The 22,126-nt window shown below is 40.1% G+C and overlaps 1 protein-coding gene across 4 annotated transcripts in view; it reads left to right on the top strand.

Annotated features, from left to right (window-relative positions):
* The window catches only part of TMEM178A (transmembrane protein 178A), a 248,614-nt gene that overhangs the window by 362 nt on the left and 226,126 nt on the right, over positions 1–22,126 (top strand). For 3 of the 4 annotated variants that reach the window (XM_060026765.1, XM_060026769.2, XM_060026764.1), the window contains exons 2-3: positions 8,651–8,814; positions 18,079–18,170. The gene's annotated coding sequence lies outside the window, so the exon portion shown is untranslated. Of the gene's footprint in view, positions 1–8,650; positions 8,815–17,930; positions 18,171–22,126 lie in introns of those variants that run through there. The other variant, XM_060026766.1, reaches the window with a different exon arrangement.

Raw genomic sequence — 22,126 nt, 5'->3', positions numbered from 1 at the left:
TGCTGCGACCCCTGACACTCGGGCCCTTTGAGTTGACCTGACAGGGTGCAAAAAAGGACAGGTCAGGAGGGCGGCCAGGGAGGCGTGTGGAGTGGGTAGGCCATGGGAAGCTCTGGAGGAAAAACACGCCAAACGGCCGCCAGCCCTTCCGCGTGGAGGGCGTGGGAGGCAGCCAGAGGCCAGAACTAAAGCAGTGCTTGACCTTCACCAGAGGCGTGTGGATTATCAAAGACGGGGGAGGGGACCAGCAAGCTGTCTAGCAACCTTGCAAAGGAGAGGTGGGGTGGGGGTGAAGGGTGGAGCGTGGACGAGATCCATTCCCATACCTGAAATGTCAACCTGTGATGGTCCGCAAGCTCTACAGCTTAACTACCCAAAGCCCCACCCTGCTTCAGACCCAGATTGCAAGCCTTGTGGACACCAGCTTCAACTCTTATTATCTGTCCAAGAAAGCCCGTGGGTATGGAGGGCTAATTTTCTGTTTTCAATAAACTGCCCACTAGGCATTTCCAAAAGCTTTAATCAAGTAGGTAGGTGATGGCCACTTCGGCAATACCGCTTTGGAGTTTTGCTTCAGAAGCTGTTTCCTAGTACCCTTAGGCACCACACCTTCTGACCGTTAATATTCCCTAAGGCCTCGTGGCTCCCCGAAAAACTAGGTCTTATCAAACTCGTTAAATATAAAATAAGTATAATCAAATAATAGTCAAGCGAACTATTTACAGTTAACTGCCACGTACATTTTTATCTTTTCCATCTCTTTGCCTACAGTAAGATTGCATGTTTACTAAATTCTCAAAGAAGTTGTTTGCCCTATCTGTTGACTAAAAGATGTTGGAAAATGACCATCTCTTCACCTATACAAGTAGACTTTCAATTATCTAGTTTTTAATTATTTTAAAGCATCAGTACTAGGAGCATATTACTTACACTGCTGCCCTGTGAATGCTTATCATTGGGTTTCTTCTAGATGGATCCACCTTAAAAGACTCTGGTATCTTGAGAATTAAACTCCTGACTATAAATATTATTCCATGGCTAAGGACCCTCTTTTTTGCCTGTTTAAGGCACTTGCCCAGAGGCAAGACTTCCTTCAGCCTGTCCACTTTTGGAGAATTGTTTGGCCTCCTTAAGCCAAACATGAGGATAATTAGCCCAGGGTTCAGATAAGCAGACCTAATAAACGATCTCAAATAGGAACCAGTTCTGCTCTCTTTTTCTGCCTTTTTAATGCTGGAAAGCCAAATTCTCAGGATTGAATGCTGCACAAGAACGTTCTAATGGTTTCACTGTTTTGTTTGCAAGGATTATCTTCTGTGCAGATAACTTTGCATTTGCATCACTAATAGACTTCTTTCAAAGGGAAAAGACATTTCAGTAGGGCTGAAACAGTCTTTAAAGTTTTGTTTGTTCCATTTTGGCAAGGCCAAGCTAGTCCTTTTGAAAAGACATGGATTTGCATGTAAGGGCCTGATTTGCCGTATGGGTTACAACATAAATAAAAGGGCTTTTGCAATCAACAAAGAATAAAATATTTTGCTGTTGGTAATACATACATACAGCCAAATCTGATGTCTTTTTTTCTATTCTAACACTCCTCAGCTTCACTAGAAGTAACACTAATGATCACACTTTCTTTGAATCAGAGAAATAACTTCCCTCTTCTATGATTAGAAGCATCCTTAGAAGTCCTAAACTGCTTCTACAGCATCTCTCCTGGATTTACTGCTGCTTGAATACCTTCAGTGAAAGGGAACTCACTGCTTCCGAAGTACCCTGCTTCAGTATAAGATAGTGCTAGTGAATAATCATAACAATAATAAAAAAATAAATTACCAAGTGCTTACAGCGTGCCAGGAACTGAGCCAAGTACTTTCCATGTATTATCTCATTTAATTCTCACAACAACTTGATGACATAGATATTATTATCTCCATTTTTTGAGGCACAGACAGATTAAGCTACTCAAGGTAATACAGAAAGCTGAAATTTGAATAGAGGTAGACACAAAGGCCAAGCTCTTAGCCACTAGTCTGTAGTTAAAGTCTACTTTAAAAAATTTATCTTATGCTAAGCCAAAATCTGACTCCCTGTTACTCAACTGGAGTCAGTGATTATTAGATTCTAGTGGTGTAGAGTACAAAGAAGAAAAACCAGCGTGCCTGACCTCAAGGAATTTGCAGTCTCACAAAACAGTGTGAGAAAAACAAAGGAGGGACCTAAATGTAGACAGGAAGATGTAGGAATGATGCTAAAGTAAATTTTGAAAAATATGTCAGAATTTGCCAGACAAACGGGGGAGGTGGTATACTCCAGGCTGACCACTTAGCCCCAGGTCCTTAAAGCATCCAGCCACATAAGCATCACACAGTAGGGAGCATGTAAGGCTAAGATGGACAGTAACAGTTGCCACCATATCCATACCACCTTTCTGTTAGCCCATCCCTCGTGCATCTGTGGCTTAAAAATTCCTTGGTCTTCACCCCAGCTTTCAGTTTCATCTTCAGGACCTCTTGTCTAATAACCCACTGGATCCACTTCTTTGGTTTATTGACCATATAGCCAGCATTCACATTTTCAGTATACCACCAGCTCTGGGAAAGGAATACTGAGCCAGACTTCACACAGAAAAGACTCATTACATCTGCAAGGGAAGGAGAATCAGACTCAGACATGCCTGTGAAACAATATGGCAGAAAGTTCCAGGAGGTTATATAACCTAGCCTAACACAGTTCTGAGCCTGGCTACCTGGGTTCAGATCTTGTCTCTGTCTCCTTACTGAACAACCTTGGGAAGTTATTTCAAACTGGGGCTATTATGAAGAGTCGAAAAGAAAATACCTGTAAAAGTCAGCTGTACCTGGCACCACAGTAATCCCACAAAGTATTAATTACTGTTATTTTGAGTACATTTTAGAATGTTTTAAAGGCTGACAGTTATGAGGATGGGGATGGAGATACGACTTAGGAAGCAAATGCAATAACATAAGAGACCTTGAATTAAGGCCAGGGAGGCCTAGGATGGAGAAAAGGGAAGGAAACTAGGAAATAATTGGACGGTGAGGAAGCGGACAGTGACATGGATGACAAGCAGGTTTCTGGCTCAGACTATTGGGAAGATCCCAAAAAGGTAGTAGCATTTGCCATAATAAGAGGAACTGGGGTTATTTGGGGGAGGGTTATAACACTGGATCAAAATAGATGATTCTGTTTTGTATCTGTTAAATTAGAGGTGCTCAAATAGAAATGTGAAATAAGTGATAAATTTTACATTTATCACTAGTAAAAATTAGGGTTGAAACTTAGAAAAAATTTCGGGACTAATTTTTAAATTTGGAGAGCCATAGTTCAGAAATGTTTGTTGAGCATCTGTTAGGTGCCAAACATATATTAGGTTCTGGCAATGCAGTAGGTCCCTGAACTCAAGTTGGGGCTACAGACAAGTTCTCATATAATTTCTTGATGGTGAGATAAGTACTGAGGTGCAGAGAAGCAAAGCAAGAAGAAGATACTAGATGCCACTCGGGCTAATAATTTGGTTCTTTTTCAACCTATATATATATTTTTAATTTCTTTAAATGAATTTCTTAATTTTTTTAAGATAGTAAATGGATATTTTTGAAAGCATGTACTCGACATTTGTTTACAGATGAGGTGGAACCCTGCATGGGGAGTGGGTGGAGATGGAAGTCCTCAGGTGTCAGCTCTCAGCTTCCTCTCTGTTATTCTGAGCAATTCAGCTCTGCTTCCAGACTTGCATACATCCTAGCACAGTGTTTCTCAGTGGAGGTTTCATTAGCATTTTGGGTAGTCCTTGCTTGCATGGGACTGTCCCCAAGCATTATAACATCCCTGCCCCGCCATCAGTACTGCTCCCAGCCATACTGACATCAACATTTCCATATGCCTAGGGTTGGGCTGGGGGGTGAAGGTAGTGACTAGATTGAAAATGTTTGCCTATCATGTCCCTTTGGAAAACTATCACCCACACCGAACTATTTATCATAGAATTCCTTTCTATTTAATATAGTATATTCCCTGAGAGAAGTCCTGATATATAAACATTGTCCCTTTTATTACATTTCCAATATTTGGCACCCAAGTGATATTTCACTGCCCTGCGTAGATGTACAACCAAGATTCCACCTGCCCTTTATTATGTAGTTTCCGGGATCACATAAGAGGGCAATGAATCTAGTCTTTGCAGGTTATGGAAGTCTTCGCAGAGGAAGGAAACTCTAAGCTGAGACTTAAAAGACAAGTTAGAGAATTAGCCAGGCAAGAAGGTATATTCCATACTGAGGGTAGAAAGTTTACATTCAAAGAAGTGAAAGTAGTTCTGTTTGGGGTGAATAACAGATGAGGCTAGAGTGGTAAACGGGGACCAGTACATTAAGGGGCATTGTTTCAGTAGGGCTGAAACAGCCTTTAAAGTTTTGTTTGTTCCATTTTGGCAAGGCCAAGCTAGTCCTTTTGAAAAGACATGGATTTGCATGTAAGGGCCTGATTTGCCGTATGGGTTACAACATAAATAAAAGGGCTTTTGCAATCAACAAAGAATAAAATATTTTGCTGTTGGTAATACATACATACAGCCAAATCTGGGCTCTATTGTGTTAAATAATTTGGATTTTTGAGAACACAAGGGGGCTATTGATGGGTTATCAGCACAGCAGTGGCATGATCTTACTTGTGCCTTAGAAATGTTCTGCTAGCTGCAGGTGGAGAATGAATTGAAGGCAGATGGCAGGACTGGAGACAAGATGGGAGAATATGTAATGCAGTATCGTCTAATGAGCAGTCTTTGCTCTGAGCTCCTCAGTGGCCTCACTGAGCCTTTCTCAGCTGCTCTGCAGTCTGAGACTCGTCCCGCTTACTCCGCCATTCCTCTTCATCCTTCCAGGTATTTCCACAGATAAGTCTCTTGCACTTCTAATTCAATTTTACCATCTACAGAATTAGTACAATTAATATCAGTGAAGCAAAGAAGGAGGGAATTTTAAGAAGAGAATGAGCGAGTGTGTTAAATGCCAAAGAGAGACTGAGGAGGGAGATATGAAAGTATCATTACGCAGTGGTTGAGAGTCCGCCTGCCGATGCAGGGGACGCGGGTTCGTGCCCTGGTCCGGGGAGATCCCACATGCCGTGGAGCGGCTGGGCCCGTGAGCCATGGCCGCTGAGCCTGCACGTCCGGAGCCTGTGCTCCACAACGGGAGAGGCCAAAACAGTGAGAGGCCCACATACCGAAAAAAAAAAAAGTATCATTAGCTTTGTCATCACGGAGGTCAGTGCTGACCTAACTATTGATGTTCATAGTTCTTCTCCTGCTAGTGTGTGTCCTCTTAGTTATATCCTCCCAGATCCCCTTCAGCCTTTCTCATACATCATGATCTTCATACATTTCATCTGGACCCCCCTCTTATGGACACATGTAATGTATTAATATCTTTCTAAACTCTGGCACTAAGCATTGAGCTCAGTATTCCACATGCAGTCTGGTCAGTATTGACTACAGGAAGACTATAACTACCTATTATCTCAACACTATATCGTAGCCCAAACTTTGATTCAGCTTTTTATAGTTGGCAACAAACTCAGGGCCACTGTGCTGCCCAACTCCAGGGGATCAGATTATAATCTATAATTATATAATCCTCAACTACAACTGGCCCCTGGGTCTCCATCAAGTAACATCTCCAAAAAACGTATTTGCTCCCCCCCTCTGAATCAGATCATCAGAGGTATTCTTGAACCCCCATTGCCATAAAGTGCCAGGGACAAGAACCTGGTCTCATAGATCCTACTGTAAAATTCCTGCTAACAGTTTATCAGATCAAATAGCATCTTCTCATCACCAAGCAGATAAAACACACCAACAAAACAGGGCATAGAGTACACCTACCCCGTGTTGCTATCAGGTGAGATCTTGCAAAGACAAACAAGTTAGACAAGAACCTTGTCTCTGTAGACAAGAACCTCCTATCTTCTTGAGAAGCCAGAATTTCAAGGGGGTGCTCTTGGGCCTGCACTGTAGGGAATTGATATCTTTTTAGACCCAACTAATCCTTGATGGGTGTAGGCTCTGTGAAACATAGACAAAATACTAAAGGATTGTGAAGAAGGGCAGGCTGAATACAGTCTGGGTGAGAGATCAAGAGATGCTGAGATAATCTACCGATAAAAATCCTAGTTATATTCACCTTTTATCCCCTGATAAGTCAGTGCACAGTGTTTCCCTGGTTCCCTTTCATATAACATCTAGCCTAAAATTCCCCTTAGGTGCCCTCAGTTAAAGGGTATTGCCCTGTCCTCTAGTTCCCAAATACAGAGTGAGGCCACGGTTGGGCCAGATTGGATCGAGTTGACCCAGAACAAATGCAGTTACATACACTGTGTTTCCAGGGTAGATTACTGCCCAGAGTGCTATCCTACTGGCCTGTTCTTTAGAAGCTTTATTCTAGTTGCTATTACTCCCTTAGGAGGAGTCCAGCCCCTGCCCTCGACAAAACCTCTAGGAAAGCAATCTGCTCATAGATCTAAAAAGTTCATCTCTTTGGAGAAAAAAATCCGTGAATTTGGTTTAAACCTGGACTGGAATTTTTCTTGATCAAAACAGACAAAACAAAAACAAAAATAACAACAGAAATAAAAGCCCAGTTAAGTAATTGAAATAACATGTGCCAGGAGTTTTTCGTTATTCCTTACCCTCTGCTCATAGCTCAAGGCAGATGTGAAGGTGACTCATTTCTTAAACTGACCCAGATCTCTGCCCCAGGAAATAGGTCATGCTGGGTCTGAGCTCATGGCAAAGCCCAACTGGATCAGGGCCTCTTCTCAGCATTAGAGCCAAAGCTTCAGTCTGGAATCTGATCATCTGGGTTACTTAAGATACTTTTTTTAAAAATTATGTTTAAATTAGGACTCATCTGGTAGTATAAACTTTCCCAGCTGAGTACCGATGCCATCAGAAATAGTTTAAACGTGTTGATGGAATAATTGTTCTCATTGTAAAAGGAATAAAAGGAAGGAAACTCATGAAAATTTCCCTGCTGCTTTGTATTTCATTTACAAATGGCTAAGCTCTTACATGAAATTTGTGAATAGTCCTTTTCAAGCATAAGTGTGGAGCTGTACAGGCATTCTCTCTCTGTCTCAACATCAATACCATTAAGTGGGCATCAATATCTGAAAATGTTTGTATGAACTTTCAATACCTGAAAGTATAACACTCTTACACTGCTGATGCCAATATTTAGGGCTTACTTCTGATCTAAAGAGAGCCCTCTTTGGTCCTTCCAAATAAATCCAAAACACCATGTCTGCAAATCTGAGTGCGGTCTGGTTTTTGCTACGAGGTACAAGCCTCTTAATTTGTCTCTCGGGCCCCATTCTCTTCTTCTGATATACCACACTTGGCCAAGAAACATGCTTCTTAAAATGCCAATGATGGAAATATGGAAGTCTCGGGGGGAAGCTAAATTTGGAATGAATGTGAGCTCACTTTTAGGCATATTATGTTTGAGAAGATGAAAGGGCATTAAGGAGAAGCCATTGCAAAGATAGTGACAGATTTAGAAAGTGCAAGAGGAAATTAGATCATCACGTGTAAATTTAAGTCATACAAATAAAGACGGTAGAATAATGAGATCTCTAAGTGAGAGTCTGAGAGTGTAGAGCAATGGTGAGCAATCTTTTTTTTTTTTTAATGAAGGCCACTTAAAAGGAATAGAAAATGTTTCTGGGCCTTGTTTTTTAAACATTTAAAGTGAAAATAATGTACCTTCCATAACAAGAATTTATGCTGTGGGATAATTTATTAAGGTATGAATATGTAACCGTTCTTCCCCAGGCAGTGTTTTCCAGCCTGTCTTTGCTTGATATATTTGTGACGTGGAATTTAAGGAAAGGACAGTGGAGACGTGATGGTGGGGAAGGAGGAAGACAAAGGGAATAATTTAGCCAGAAAGGAGCTAAAGCAACCTTTCAGGTGTTAGAAGAAAGAGAGAAGGGAGAAAATAACCAAGAGCCCAATAAACTGGGTCCTAGAGAAAGAGTTTGTGTTTTAGGACTAGAGAGAATAGAATGGAACTCAAGCGTGGCTCTGTAACCATGAATGGGTTCCTCATAGGTGCTCTTTGACAGCTGCAAGTAAGGATTGGAACACCTTTTTAAGATTGCAACGTATCTTTATATGTGATCCTGAGCAGAGTCTGAGGTAGGTGGGATCCCAGGATTAATTAAGGTTAAAAGAAGAATGCCAATGAGAAATTTGCCAATACTTTCGAACTGCTAAAATATTATCTGGTTATATGTAAGAAGTCACGACACAGAAGCAGCTTTCAAATCTTTTATAACTTAATTTGCATTACTTTTTAGCATTTATAAATATTTTCATATTTATGTCTCATTTTATCTTTGGAAAGACTCCTTCATTTATTATCGTCCTTAGTTTACAGATGGGGAAATTGAAGCTTAGAGGAGTGAAAATCAGAAACAGATCAGGGTTTATAATTAGTTTCAGTCAGTTGAACATCTACTGAGCTTTGATTACTGAGTTTCAGGTTATATTAGATATTGGGGTTGCAAAAATGAATAAAATGTTCTCCCAGTCCTCAGCCACTCAACCAGTCCTTTCTTTGCTCTTCTCCAGTTCTCTCCCAGAGGTTTGATATCCTGTCTTAGCTGGGGCTGGGCAGGTTCATGGTGTGATCCAAAGCTGAGCGTCACCGACACAGAGTGCTAGTTTATAGCAAGAACTGACTCCGGGGTACTCTCCAGTTCCATGCCTATGATGTAGTCATCAGAGTTGCAAAGGTAAGGAAGAAATGGGAAATCTCATATACTGTGGGGAGGAGAATAAACTGGTACAACCACGTTGGAAGGCAATTTTTCATTCTCAAAGCTAAAGATGCCCTTACAATCTAACAATTCCATTTCTACATGTATAAATGAAACTCTCCCTCAAATGCATAAAGAGACATGTAAATGACTGTTCATTGAAGCATTGTCTATAACAGGAAAATAATTGGAAACAACCTAAATGTTCATCAACCTGAGAATGGATAAGTAAATTGGTGTATGATCACACAGTGGAATACAATATTATACTTAAAATAAATGAACTAGAACTAGAATTAGAATATGCATAAATCTCAACTAATAGAATATTGAGTGACTAAATCCAAGTGGCAGAAGATACATAAAGTATGCTACTGTTTACATAACTTTAAACACATCAAACAACACTGCATATTTCCGTTTGTAATAACATTTTAAAATATTCGTGGTTATGATAAATTACCAAATTCAGGATAGTTGTTACCTCTGCTGAGAAAGCAGGATAATGATAGAGTATGTAGAAGCCTTTAGCCAAATCTGTATTTAAAAACAAAGACGTGGATCTAAAGCAAATATGGCAAAAAGTAAATATGTGACAAAGCTGGGCGGGAAAGACGAAGTTGTTATATTATTTTCTATACTGTGTATGCTTAGAATATTCCATTTAAAAGTATCTGTGGTCCTTGAACCCTGGAATTCTGGGATTTCTTGTGTTTTTTACTTTGTGCAGAATTTTCTTTTGCCCATGCTAAAATTCCATCCATTCTTTGATACCTAGCTCAAGTCTCACTACCTTACTGAGAATTTCTGTGACCATCCTGTCAGTTCAAACTATTGCTCTCCCTTTTCAAAACCATGATAGATCTATAAATCTCTCTTGTACACTATGTATTTATGACCAGATTCTTTCATACTGTTGTTTAAATATATATTGTCTTGCATTAATATTTGACTTTACACGTAAACCTTGTTTCTCCAATTGTAAGAGCCTTAAGAGCAGGGACAATGTCTTAAATGTCTTTAATCCTTCACCAGTGCCCAGTAGAGCCTAACCAGATACTTATTAAAGAAAAGTGATATACAAACCATAACCCTTCCTACAAAACCTTTACATAGAAAGTTGAAAATACTAGTTTGTGCTACATTTGCCTTTATTTTCCAAGAGAGAGAATACGAATGAGCTGTGAAATGACCAAAAATCAGGCAGCAGAAGGGAAAAGAAGAAATAATGGATTTGTATATTACACATTCTGGATAATCAGCTCTTGAATGATTAAATGTGGCTAATCTCTTATGGGGAAAAGCAGGTTTTAAAAACTCATTTTATGACTATTGAATTGTTTTATAGTTATTTCCAGTTTTCAGACACTCCTAGGCCAAACTTACAAATTATTTATTTTTTTATATAAATTTATTTATTTTTGGCTGCATTGGGTCTTCGTTGCTACGCAGGTTTTCTCTAGTTGCAGCGAGTGGGGACTACTCTTCATTGCGGTGTGTGGGCTTCTCACTGCGGTGGCTTCTCTTGTTGCAGAGCACGGGCTCTAGGTGCATGGGCTCAGTAGTTGTGGCTCGCAGGCTCAGTAGTTGTGGCTCGCAGACTCAGTAGTTGTGGCTCGCAGACTCTAGAGTGCAGGCTCAGTAGTTGTGGCTCACGGGCTTAGTTGCTCCGCGACATGTGGGATCTTCCCGGACCAGGGCTCGAACCTGAGTCCCCTGCATTGGCAGGCAGACTCCTAACCACTGCACCACCAGGGAAGCCCCTACAAATTACTTTGAAAAATATTTCCTCTCATGATATGTTGCATAATCACACACAAATGTACCTTGTTATCATTCTGCCTTCATTCCAGTATTTATTAGACTAGACATGGGAATGGTGGTCCGATGAAACTAAAAAACAAAAGGTTTTCCACCTATGGAATCAGGGAAGGATTTTGGAGAAAAAAAAATTTACTTTGAGTTCAATTTACCCTTAGTCTATCTTGTAAAAAGTGCTTGTATTTGAGGCAACCACCTCACCTAACACCTCAGAGTGAAAGGTGAATCTATACTAGGCCCAGGAGGAAAGCTGATGAGCATAGGAAATGGTAAGAGGTCTGGACTGCATTGTCTCTCCTCAGAATGAAAAGTCGGTTATCACAGAATGAGATAAATTTAGGAATCAGTGTGGTTACTTTTAGCAGAAGCAGCAGCTCCTATGGTCTATTTCAAAACTACCCCCATTTTGTCCCTGGTGAGTTTTCCTAATGGACCTTTGTGATGTTTTATTAAACCAGGCCACTATCTCATGGTTCTTTGGCCTAAGCGCTACAATACCCAAAATACAGTTCCTTAAATTAAACCTTACCTACATCTGTATTTATGATGGTATTCTTAACTCTACAGTGTACCTCAGGGAGGTTATATCTTTAAAATTATTACCACCTCTATCTCTATGTCATTTGTGTCCTGGCGAAGAAAATATCTTGCCGTTTGGTAAGAGATAATATATTCCCTCATGTTCACCTCATTTGTGGGCATTAATGTTGAAGCAAAGCCTTAAAGCAGTGACCAGAGTATTTTTATATTAATGATGTATCTTATCATTGCTCTCTGCAATTTTTCCTTTCCTTAAAGAGAAGCAAGAAAAATGCTGTTACAAAGAGAATATATCCAATGAATATATTGGGTTCTCAAAGTTCCCTAAAAGAAAAGTGTTTATAACTTGGAATTGATTTCCCATGGAAATCGTGTGATTGATTATGGTTACATGCTAAGTCAAGGCCACAAAATCGAAATAATATTAATAGGTGTGGCAGTTGATTAAGAAATCACATCTTGTTTTCTTGTCTCTGGGCTTGCCATGGAAAGACAAGAAGTCCTTTTCCCTTCTCTTCTCTAGAGGGAAGGTTAAAATGTGGTGATTTTCTAAATGTAGTGATTTGGGAGACAGAAGACTCAGTTATCTGGAAGGAGAAGGGTTCTAAGAAAATGGGAATGGCTTGACTTCAGGAGAATTTGGATCTCCTGAGCCCAGAAGGAGGAGAGAACCAGACAAGAGTCAGTTTCCATAAATGGTGAAGACCCATGTCCACTTCCAAATAACAGATCAGAATGGTTTAGACCTCCACGGGGATGCCAGCAAGGATATGGTGTCTCAGAAGCAGTAAAAGTATGGACTTCCCCGGTAGCGCAATGGTTAAGAATCCGCCTGCCACTGCATGGGACACAGGTTTAAGCTCTGGTCCAGGAAGATCCCACATGCCGCGGAGCAACTAAGCCCCTGCGCCACAACTACTGAGCCTGCGCTCTAGAGCCCATGAGCCACAACTACTGAAGCCCATGTGCCTAGAGCCCATGCTCCTCAACAAGAGAAGCCACCACAATGAGAAGCCCATGCACCACAACAGAGAGTAGCTCCTGCTTGCTGCAACTAGAGAAAGCCCGCATGCAGCAACGAAGACCCAACACAGCCAAAAATAAATAAATAAATTTATTTTTAAAACAGTAGTAGGGCTTCCCTGGTGGTGCAGTGGTTGAGAGTCTGCCTGCCGATGCAGGGGACACAGGTTCGTGCCCCGGTCCGGGAAGATCCCACATGCCACAGAGCAGCTGGGCTCGTGAGCCATGGCCGCGGAGCCTGTGCGTCCAGAGCCTTGCTCCGCAATGGGAGAGGCCACAACAGTGAGAGGCCCATGTACCGCAAAAAACAAAATAAAAACAGTAGTAAAAGTATTAACTTATACTAAGCTTAAACAAGTCAAGGGTACATGTTGTAAACTCTAGGGTTACTATTAAGAATAGTAAAAGTATGTATAAACAATATATTATATAAATAGTAAAAGGGAGAATACAGAATAATAATAAAGAAAACACTCAATTAAGCCAAAGGAAGGCAAGAAAAATGATAAGAAGGAGCAAGTAACAGGTGGAATAAATAGAAACCAAAATAGTAAGATGTTAGCTATTAACCCCAATATGTCATTAATTACCATAAATATAAATGGCACAATATTCTATTAAGGAACAAAGATTGGGCTTCCCTGGTGGCGCAGTGGTTGAGAATCCGCCTGCCGATGCTGGGGATATGGGTTCGTGCCCCGGTCCAGGAAGATCCCACATGCAATGGAGCAGCTGGGCCCGTGAGCCATGGCCACTAAGCCTGTGCGTCCGGAGCCTGTGCTGCACAACGGGAGAGGCCACAACAGTGAGAGGCCCGTGTACTGCAAAAAAAAAAAAAAAAAAAGAACAAAGATTTTCATACTGGTTTTAAAAATATATGTGCTTTGTACAAAAGATACAAGAGTAATAATCTAAAATTATGACACAGAATAGTTAAAAGTAAAAGAATAGAAAGACATTTTATGCAAACACTAGCCCAAAGAAAGCTTGTATAGCTATAAATAACATATAAAGTAGACTTTAAAGATAGAAGCATTATTAGAAACAAAGTGTGATATTTAACAATAATAAAAATATTAACCCATCTGGAAGATAAAACAATTCTAATTTTGCACACAACTAGCAATATAGTACAAAATACATAAAGCAAAAAAAAAAATTGCCAAAATTTCAAGGAGAAATAGACAAATCTACAATCACAGTAGGAGCTTTTAACTCGTCTCTCAGGAACTGATAGAACAGGAGACAAAACATTTAAACAACATGACTTACAAAATTGACATGATGGATACATATGGAATATTGCACCCAACAACTGCAAAATTCCCCAACACATACAACCTAAGCAATGTATTTCTAAGTAATTCATCAGTCAAAGAAAAAAAATCACAGTAGAAATTAGAAAATATTTTGAACCAAATCATTATGAAAATATGACATCAAAAATTTTAAGATGTAGCTAAAACTGTCTTTAGTGAGAAATTTATAATTTTAAAGGCTGAAATTTATAGTGTTAAACAAGAATTACCTAAGTATCCATCTCAAAAACCTAGAAAAGAACAGCTAAACCTGAAGAAAGTATAAAGAAAGGAATAGTAAAAGTATAAAGAAAGGAATAGTAAAGTGAAGAGAAAAAAATTAATGAAAATAAATGTACAGTAGAGAAGAGTCAATGAAAAGAAATAGTAAAACTGACCAATCCCCAGCAAGACTGGTCACACATACAAAGCAGACAGAAAAAAACCCAAATAGGATACATATTCTCTATCAGGCTTGAAAAGGGGGACATCACTGTGGATCCTACAGATACCACAAACCTGAAGTAAAACTATTTTAGACAACTTAAAGTCAGTAAGTTTGAAAATTTAGATGAAATGGGAAATTTCTAGACAACCCAACATACAAAAAGTGACACCAAAAAAATAAAAAACAAGAAAGAAAGAACACCTGAATAGTTCTATATCTACTAAAGAAACTGAATAGTGATTAAAAATCTTCACACACTCAATCTCCAGATTCTTATGACTTCACCATTAAATTCTTCCAAATATTTAAGGAAGAAAGGACAACAACAGTGCACAGACTCTTTCAGAGAATACAAAAGTACCAGTTCATTTTATGAGGCCAATAAAATGTTGATCCCCAAACCTAAGGTCATTATAAGAAAAGAAACTGTAGACCAGTCTCTCTCTTATCAGAGATGAAAAAAATTCTAAATTAAATATCAGCAAAACAAATCCAGTAATATATAATATATAAAATGTGTGTTTCTTTCAAGCATTCAAGGTTGGTTTAACATTGATAGTCTTATTATTTACCAAATTAATAAAATAAAATGTAGGGACTCCGCTGGTGGTGCAGTGGTTAAGAATCTGCCTGCCAGTGCAGGATACACGGGTTCGATCCTTGGTCAGGGAAGATCCCACGTGCTGCGGAGCAACTAAGCCCATGCACCACCACTACTGAGCCTGCGTTCTAGAGCTTACAAACCACAACTACTGAGCCCGTGTGCTGCAACTATTGAGGCCTGCATGCCTAGAGCCCACGCTCCACAACTAGAGAAGCCACTGCAGTGAGAAGCCCGCGCACCTCAACAAAGAGAGTAGCCCCTGCTCGCTGCAACTAGAGAAAGCCCACACAGCAACAAAGACCCAACGCAGCCAAAAATAAATAAATAAATAAATAAATAAATAAAATCTAAAATAATAAATAAAAATAAAATAAAATGTATATGATCATCATTATAGATACGGAAAAGGAATTTCATAAAATTCAATATCCATTCATGATTTAAAACTCTTAGCAAACTAGTAATTTCTTCTCTTTTTGGTAGTCTTTTATTTTGAAATAAGTTCAAACTTATAGAAAAGTACAGTCACTGTTATGAAAATGAAAATTCAAACCACATACTGGAAGACAATATTTATTAAATATACCTGATAAAGGACTTGTATCAAGAATACAAAAGAATGCTTACAGTTCAGTAAGAACTCATAATTAAAGTAGAAGAACTCAGTTTATGACATGGGCAAAAGATTTGAATAAATATTTTATGAACGGCAATAAGCACGTGCAAAGATGCTCAACATCATGAGTCATCGAGGAAATGGAATTAAAACCACAATGAGATACCAGTACACACCCACTAGAAGGGTTAACATTAACAACACTGACAGTACCAAGTGTTGACAAAGACGTGGAGCAACTGTAACACTGATATACTTCTGGTAGGAATGTAAATGATATGGACATTTTGGAAAAATTGGATAATTTTTTTATAAAGTTAAACATATATTTACCGTAGGACCCAGCAATCGCATTCCGATATATCTACCTAAGAGAAATGAAAACGTGTATTCACAAACATATGTACTTGAATGTTCATCACAACTTTATTCATAATGGCCCAAATCTGGAAACAACAAAACGTCCCATCAACAGGTGAATGGATAAACAAACTGTGGCATATCAATGGAATACTATTTAGCACTTAAAAAAAAACCCTGATGAACTACTGATACATAAAATGTCATGGATAGAATTTCAAAAACATTATTCTCATTGAAAGAAGCCAGACACAAAAGATTCCTTTCTGTATGATTCCATTTATATGAAATTATAGTAAAGACAAAGGTATAGTGACAGGACACATGTCAGTGTTGCTAGTCATGGAGTGGGGAAGGAAATTGACTTCAAAGGACAAAAGGGAACTATATCATGAGTATGATGATGATTACATTATAGAATACATTGTAAAATTCATAGACTTGTACTCTTAAAATTGGTGAATTTCACTGTATGAAAATCATATCTCAATAAAGTTGACCTCCCCCCCAAATTGGTCAAAGATTTGAACAGGTACTTCAAAAAAGAGAATATCCAAGTGCCCAACAAACATGTGAAAAAGCACAAAACCAGAAGATGTGAAGCAGCTGGAACTCTCCTACACAGCTGGTGAGAATATAAATTGGTACCACTTTGGGAAACTATTCGGCAGTTTCTAAGAAAGCTGAATATGTGCATAACCCATGACCCAACAATATTAGTCCTATTTGTAGGAATCAAAATTTGCAAACAACCCAGGTATCAATTCAACAGTAGATAAATGATGTGTATCTGCACAATGCAATATTACACAGAATGAGAATGAATGAACTACTGCTACACGTGGATGAAGCTTATAAACATAATGTTGAATGAAGGAAACCATAGCCAAAAGGCTGCATTTATTTAAAGTTCAAAAACAGAAGAGATTAAATTATGGTAATAGACATCAGGATTGTGGTTATCTGACAGAAGGTTATAATTGGGTGGGTGCATAAGGGGGCTTCTAGAGTGCCAGTAGCGCTTTTTGATATTCGTACTGGTTATATATGGGTGTGTTCACTTTGTGAAAATTCATTGAGATTCTACCCTTATGATCTGTGCCATTTTTATTTATGTATGTTATATTCAATAAAAGGTGTATTTAAATAGTTACAATCACATGAATACTTGTATAACTGTCATAATGTAGACTTTGAACTAAGTAAATTCTATTTATCTGAATTTGCCCAATCTAAGAATATCTTATAAATGGAAATCTAAACATTCAAAATAGAAAATTACTTGTAGTACAAAAGCACCTTTCACTTTACAAAGCAACACATCAAATGCATGAAAGGAACAAGGATAACACCATAGCAGATCCATTTTTCAATTTTGTAAATTTATCCTAAGGAAAGAAATAATCCAACAGAAGCACAAAGCTTGCTGTGAAAATGTTCATTTTAAATATATGTCTGCTAGCTAAAATCAACCCAAATATCCAACCAGTGGATCAAGATTTAATAAATTATTATATACCAGTACAATATGATAACATACATTTAAAATGATGAATAGACGTTGTAGAAACACTAAAAGTTTTTGCAGGTACAGCATTAGGTAGAAAAATATAAGATGATAGGTACACCATGATTCTAACTATGTGAAAATGAACCAATGGGTAATATGAAAAAATTAAAAACTTTTCTGTTGGAATGATAGATTTATGGATATTTTTTGGGGGGTGAGGGGATAACCGCCACCCTCCCCCCGCCCCCACCCCAGCACAACAGAAATATTTTCTCTATTATTTGGATCAGTTAGAGTTCTTTTGTTGCAAGCAACAGAAACTAGCTTAAATAAAAAAGAGACTTAGAGTCATACAGGAGTAACTTACAGAATCAAAGGAATTACTGAATACCCAAGAGGAAAGAAGAGGAACCAGAAAGGTTACAGAGATTTCAGAAACAGAAGTTCCCCGACAAATTCTCTAGGATTCTGCCTCCTGATGACTAGTTTTAAATACCTTCTTTCCCCCTGTGCCTCTACTCAAGATTCAAGAGAGAATCTGATTATTCTGGCCTGAGTCAAGTATCCACCTTGTCCTTTGGCAACCAAATCAGAACAACCTGGAATTGGAGAAAGGCTCTTCTTTAAGGAAGAGGGGTAGTGTTGTTACTAGAAGAACAAGGAGTAGAAGGGTACTGGGTGGGCCCAAACAGCAGTTCCATGAAATCATACATCATATTTTCAGTAAATCAGAATACTACTACTTTTTCTCTTATATTAAGTGAAAATATGCTTATTGTAAAAAATTTGCAAAATTCAGTAAAGTGTAAGGTAAGGGACTAATGCAAAAGCAAGCATCCTTTATCCCATTATCCATAACCCTATAGTAATTATCTACTGCTGTATAATAAATTATTCAAAACTAGGATGTCTACAAGCAGAAAGTAGATTAGTGGTTTGCCTAGGTCTGGGGGGAGTTGGGAGACTGGGGGATAATAGCTAAAGAGTACAGGATTTCTTTTTTTTTCTTTTTTTTTTCAGGATTTCTTTATAAGGTTCTAACATTGGATTACGGTGATGGTTGTACAACTCCAAATATACTAAAACCATGAACTTTCAACAGGCGACTTATGGTATGTGAATTATATCTGAATAAAGTTGTATTTAAAAATCCTAGTGTAACCAACTGTCCCAGTTTGCCCAGGACCTCCCTGGTTTTAGCCCTGAAAGTCCCATATCCCAGGAAACCCCTCAGTCCTGGTGGGACCTGGACAGTTGATCATCCTACTCAAAATTCAGCAGCTTAGGGCTTCCCTGGTGGCGCAGTGGTTAAGAGTCCGCCTGCAGATGCAGGGGACACGGGTTCGTGCCCCGGTCCGGGAGGATCCCACATGCCGCGGAGCGGCTGGGCCTGTGAGCCATGGCCGCTGAGCCTGCGCGTCTGGAGCCTGTGCTCTGTAACAGGAGAGGCCACAACAGTGAGAGGCCTGCGTACCGCAAAAAAAAAAAAAAAAAAATTCAGCAGCTTAAAGCCATACACATTTGTTATCTCATAGCTTCTCTAGACCAAGAATCCAGGCGGAGCTTAACCATGTGGTTCTGGCTCAGGGTCTCTCATAAGCTTGCAGTCAAGTGGCAGCTGGGGCTGCAGTCACCTGAAGGCTTGACTTAGGCTGGGGGGTCTGCTTCCAAGTTTACTCATGTGGTTTTATCAAGAGGCCACAATGGGGACTTCCCTGGCGGTCCAGTGGTTAGGACTCCACTGCAGGGGGCCCGGGTTCAATCCCTCGTCAGGGAACTAAGATCCCACAAACTACACAGTGCAGCCAAAAAAAAAAAAAGAGGCCTCAACGTCTTGCCACATGTGTCTCCCCATGGAGAGAGACATGGCAGCTGGCCTTCCCCAAGAGCATGTGATCTGAGAGAAAGGCTAACTTGGATGCTGTAGAGTCTTTTATAACCTTATCATGAAAGTTGCACGGCAGAAGTGATGACACTACTTCTGGAACAATGTGAGAGGGAACCACACAGCGTGTGAATACCAGGAGGCAAGAATCATTAGGCTGTCCTGTAGGCTGGCTCCCAACTCTAACCTTGTCAGCATTTTACTAACGTTTTGCTGATCTTTAAATTGTAACAGACCCAATTTAGAATAGATGGACAATTTAAGAGTGCAAGTATAATAGAAAAACATACAGTGATGAATACCTTTGCACATAAATTTTACTTCTCTTTCTGGTTATACAGCATAGATTTCTAGATGTGCAATTATTAGGGTACATGGCTTAAGCATCTTAAGACTTGTCATATATTGCCAGAATGCTTTTTGGATATTCGCAGTGTATCAGGGTGCTCATTTCACCATCCCCTTGCTAGCCTCAAATATTATTGTTAGTAGCTCTGCCAATTTCTAAGTGAAAAATTGTATCTCCTTGTTTCAGAGCACCTTTTTAATAGCGAGGTTGAACATTTTTCCATGTGCGGTGGCCCTTGCTAATAAATAAACATGTAACAGGCCATAAATCCTTTCCAGATATATTCACGCTTTCATTTAATATTTATTGAGTGCCTAGTGTAAGAACAAGGAAATGTCTCTGTTCCTAAGATGCTCATATTCAAATGAGAGAGATGGACAAGGAAGCAGTTCAATACATTTTAATCTGAGGAAATATTTAAAAAGCACAGAGTCAAGAAACCATTGGGTTACTGGTGGAAACTGCAAGTACTTTTCCCTTGCTGGTGCATCAAATACAGAGCTGAGGGATAAGGGAGTGTTAAGAGAATCAAACCAGACAAGGGAGCTCAAATTAAATCTTGTTGGCCTTCTCAGCCTCATTAAAAAGGTTAGACTTTATCTCTGAAGGCAAAGGGAAAGCAGGGGTGAGCTGATCAGATTTGTGCTTTTGGAATTTCCCTTTGGCTAAAGTGTGGAGAAAGAATTGGAGAGGGGTAACAATCGAGGTAGGATGGCCAGATGGCAAACAGCTGTAGTCTAGGAAGGCGTTGAGACTGGCCTTATCCCAGCGAGTAGCAGGAAGAATACTGAGGTTTAAGTAGCATCCCTTGTTTCAGCCTAGGTCTCTGAGAAAATGAAGCAATAAAAGAAAAGATAGGCAGATAGAGACTCCCCTGGTGGCTCAGTGGTTAAGAATCTACCTGCCAATGCAGGTGACACGGGTTTGAACCCTGGTCCAGGAAGATCCCACATACCGCGGAGCGACTAAGCCCGTGCACCACAGCTACTGAGCCTGTGCTCTAGAGCCTGTGAGCCACAACTACTGAGCCCGTGTGCCACAACTACTGAAACCTGTGTGCCTAGAGCCCGTGCTCCACAACAAGAGAAGCCACCTCAATAAGAAGCTCGCGCACTGCAACCAAGAGTAGCCCCTGCTCACAGTAACTAGAGAAAGCCCACGTGCAGCAACGAAGACCCCACGCAGCCAAAAATAAATAAATAAATTTATTGAAAAAAATATATATATAGGCAGATGGACTCCAAAACCTGCCATTTATTGCTGAAAAAAACTACCATAGAGGTCTTAGCTTAATGTGAGAGCCAGATGAGATGCTAAGTAAACCCCCAGATGAGGGCAAGCTTCTCTGAGGTGAATGTTGAGGTGCGCCACCTGGATCCCTCTTCAGAAATAAAGGACTTATTCCTCTGGCTGCCTGGAGGGCTGCTTCTGCCCTCAGCTAGCAGCTGTTTTTAGGGAGGGCCTTGGCTAAAAAAACCCACTAGCCCAGTTACGTCTCCTTGGGGTGGCCGGCATCCAATGACTGATCAGGGAGCAATACAAAGCTTTGGTCCCCCACCCCCAATCTGAGACAACTCTGGAAGGTCATCCGGGCTTTGGAGCTCCCCCAAGGTCAGCTGAGGCCTCTATTGAGACTGAATCTCAGCTAAACTTCTCCCTTTGCCCAATCTTGCTCCTTTCTCTTCCCTTCCTGTTCCTGTTCTTCCCATCCTATCCTGTTTTTCACCTTCCTGTTTTTTTCTTCCCTTCCCTTTCCTTCCCCAAGTATTGATTCCAGAAGCACTACCTCCTGCACACTAATATCTATCTCAGAACCTGCTTCCCAGTGAACCCAACCCGTGACACCTCTGGAGAATGCTATACCTGGAAGATTAGAATGTCTGTCCCCTGTAACTAGCGGCCAAGAGGATGAAGAGTGGCTCAGACCTAACGCACCCAGATAAATCAGGGGTCAGTCCACCTTCCCTGAGACAGAGTGCTTAAATGGCATGGAGAGATGCCAGGAGTTAACACCACCTATGTGTGCTCAACAAAGCAGGAAACATTAGGATACCATTGAGTGATATTAAAGAGATAGAATCACCAGGAATTAATGTATTGGATATAGGTGAGGAAAAATAGGGCCAGTCAAGAATTACTCCTAGGTTTCTCATTCAGGTAACGGTGGATGGTAGTGCCATGTAGTGAGATGAAAGAAAAAGCATTTATTTGGAGGAAAATATGAGTTCAGTCTGAGGTGCCTTTAGGATGTCAAGGTAGAGTTTTTCATTAGGCAATTAAAAATGAATATCTGGAGTTCAGGAGCGTGACCTGGAGTAGCAATACAATGTGTATGCTCATCAGTATATGCCTGGTAATGATGAGGATCCCACAAGGCCGACAGAGAAATAATTTAGGGAACAGAAGTCAATTTATTTTTTAAAAGCCCAACAGGGCTTCCCTGGTGGCGCAGTGGTTGAGAGTCCGCCTGCCGATGCAGGGGACACGGGTTCGTGCCCCGGTCCGGGAAGATCCCACATGCCGCGGAGCGGCTGGGCCCGTGAGCCAGGGCCAGTGAGCCTGCGCGTCCGGAGCCTGTGCTCCGCAACGGGAGAGACCACAGCAGTGAGAGGCCCACGTACCGAAAAAAAAACCAAAAACCCAACAATCTCTAGTGCTTTCAGAAACTTGAGAAGATATTACCTACCTAAAACAAGAGCAAGGATGTGATAAAAAGAATGATCAGAAATATGAGGAAGTCTTGGGAATGAAAATATGATTAGCAAAATAAAAGTTTCACTGGAAGGGTTAGAAGGTAGATCTCATAAATATCCCAAAAAGTAGAATATGAGAGA

This window comes from Delphinus delphis, chromosome 12, assembly GCF_949987515.2.
Source record: "Delphinus delphis chromosome 12, mDelDel1.2, whole genome shotgun sequence".
Taxonomy (NCBI): domain Eukaryota; kingdom Metazoa; phylum Chordata; class Mammalia; order Artiodactyla; family Delphinidae; genus Delphinus; species Delphinus delphis.
This window is presented reverse-complemented; position numbering and strand designations above follow the sequence as displayed.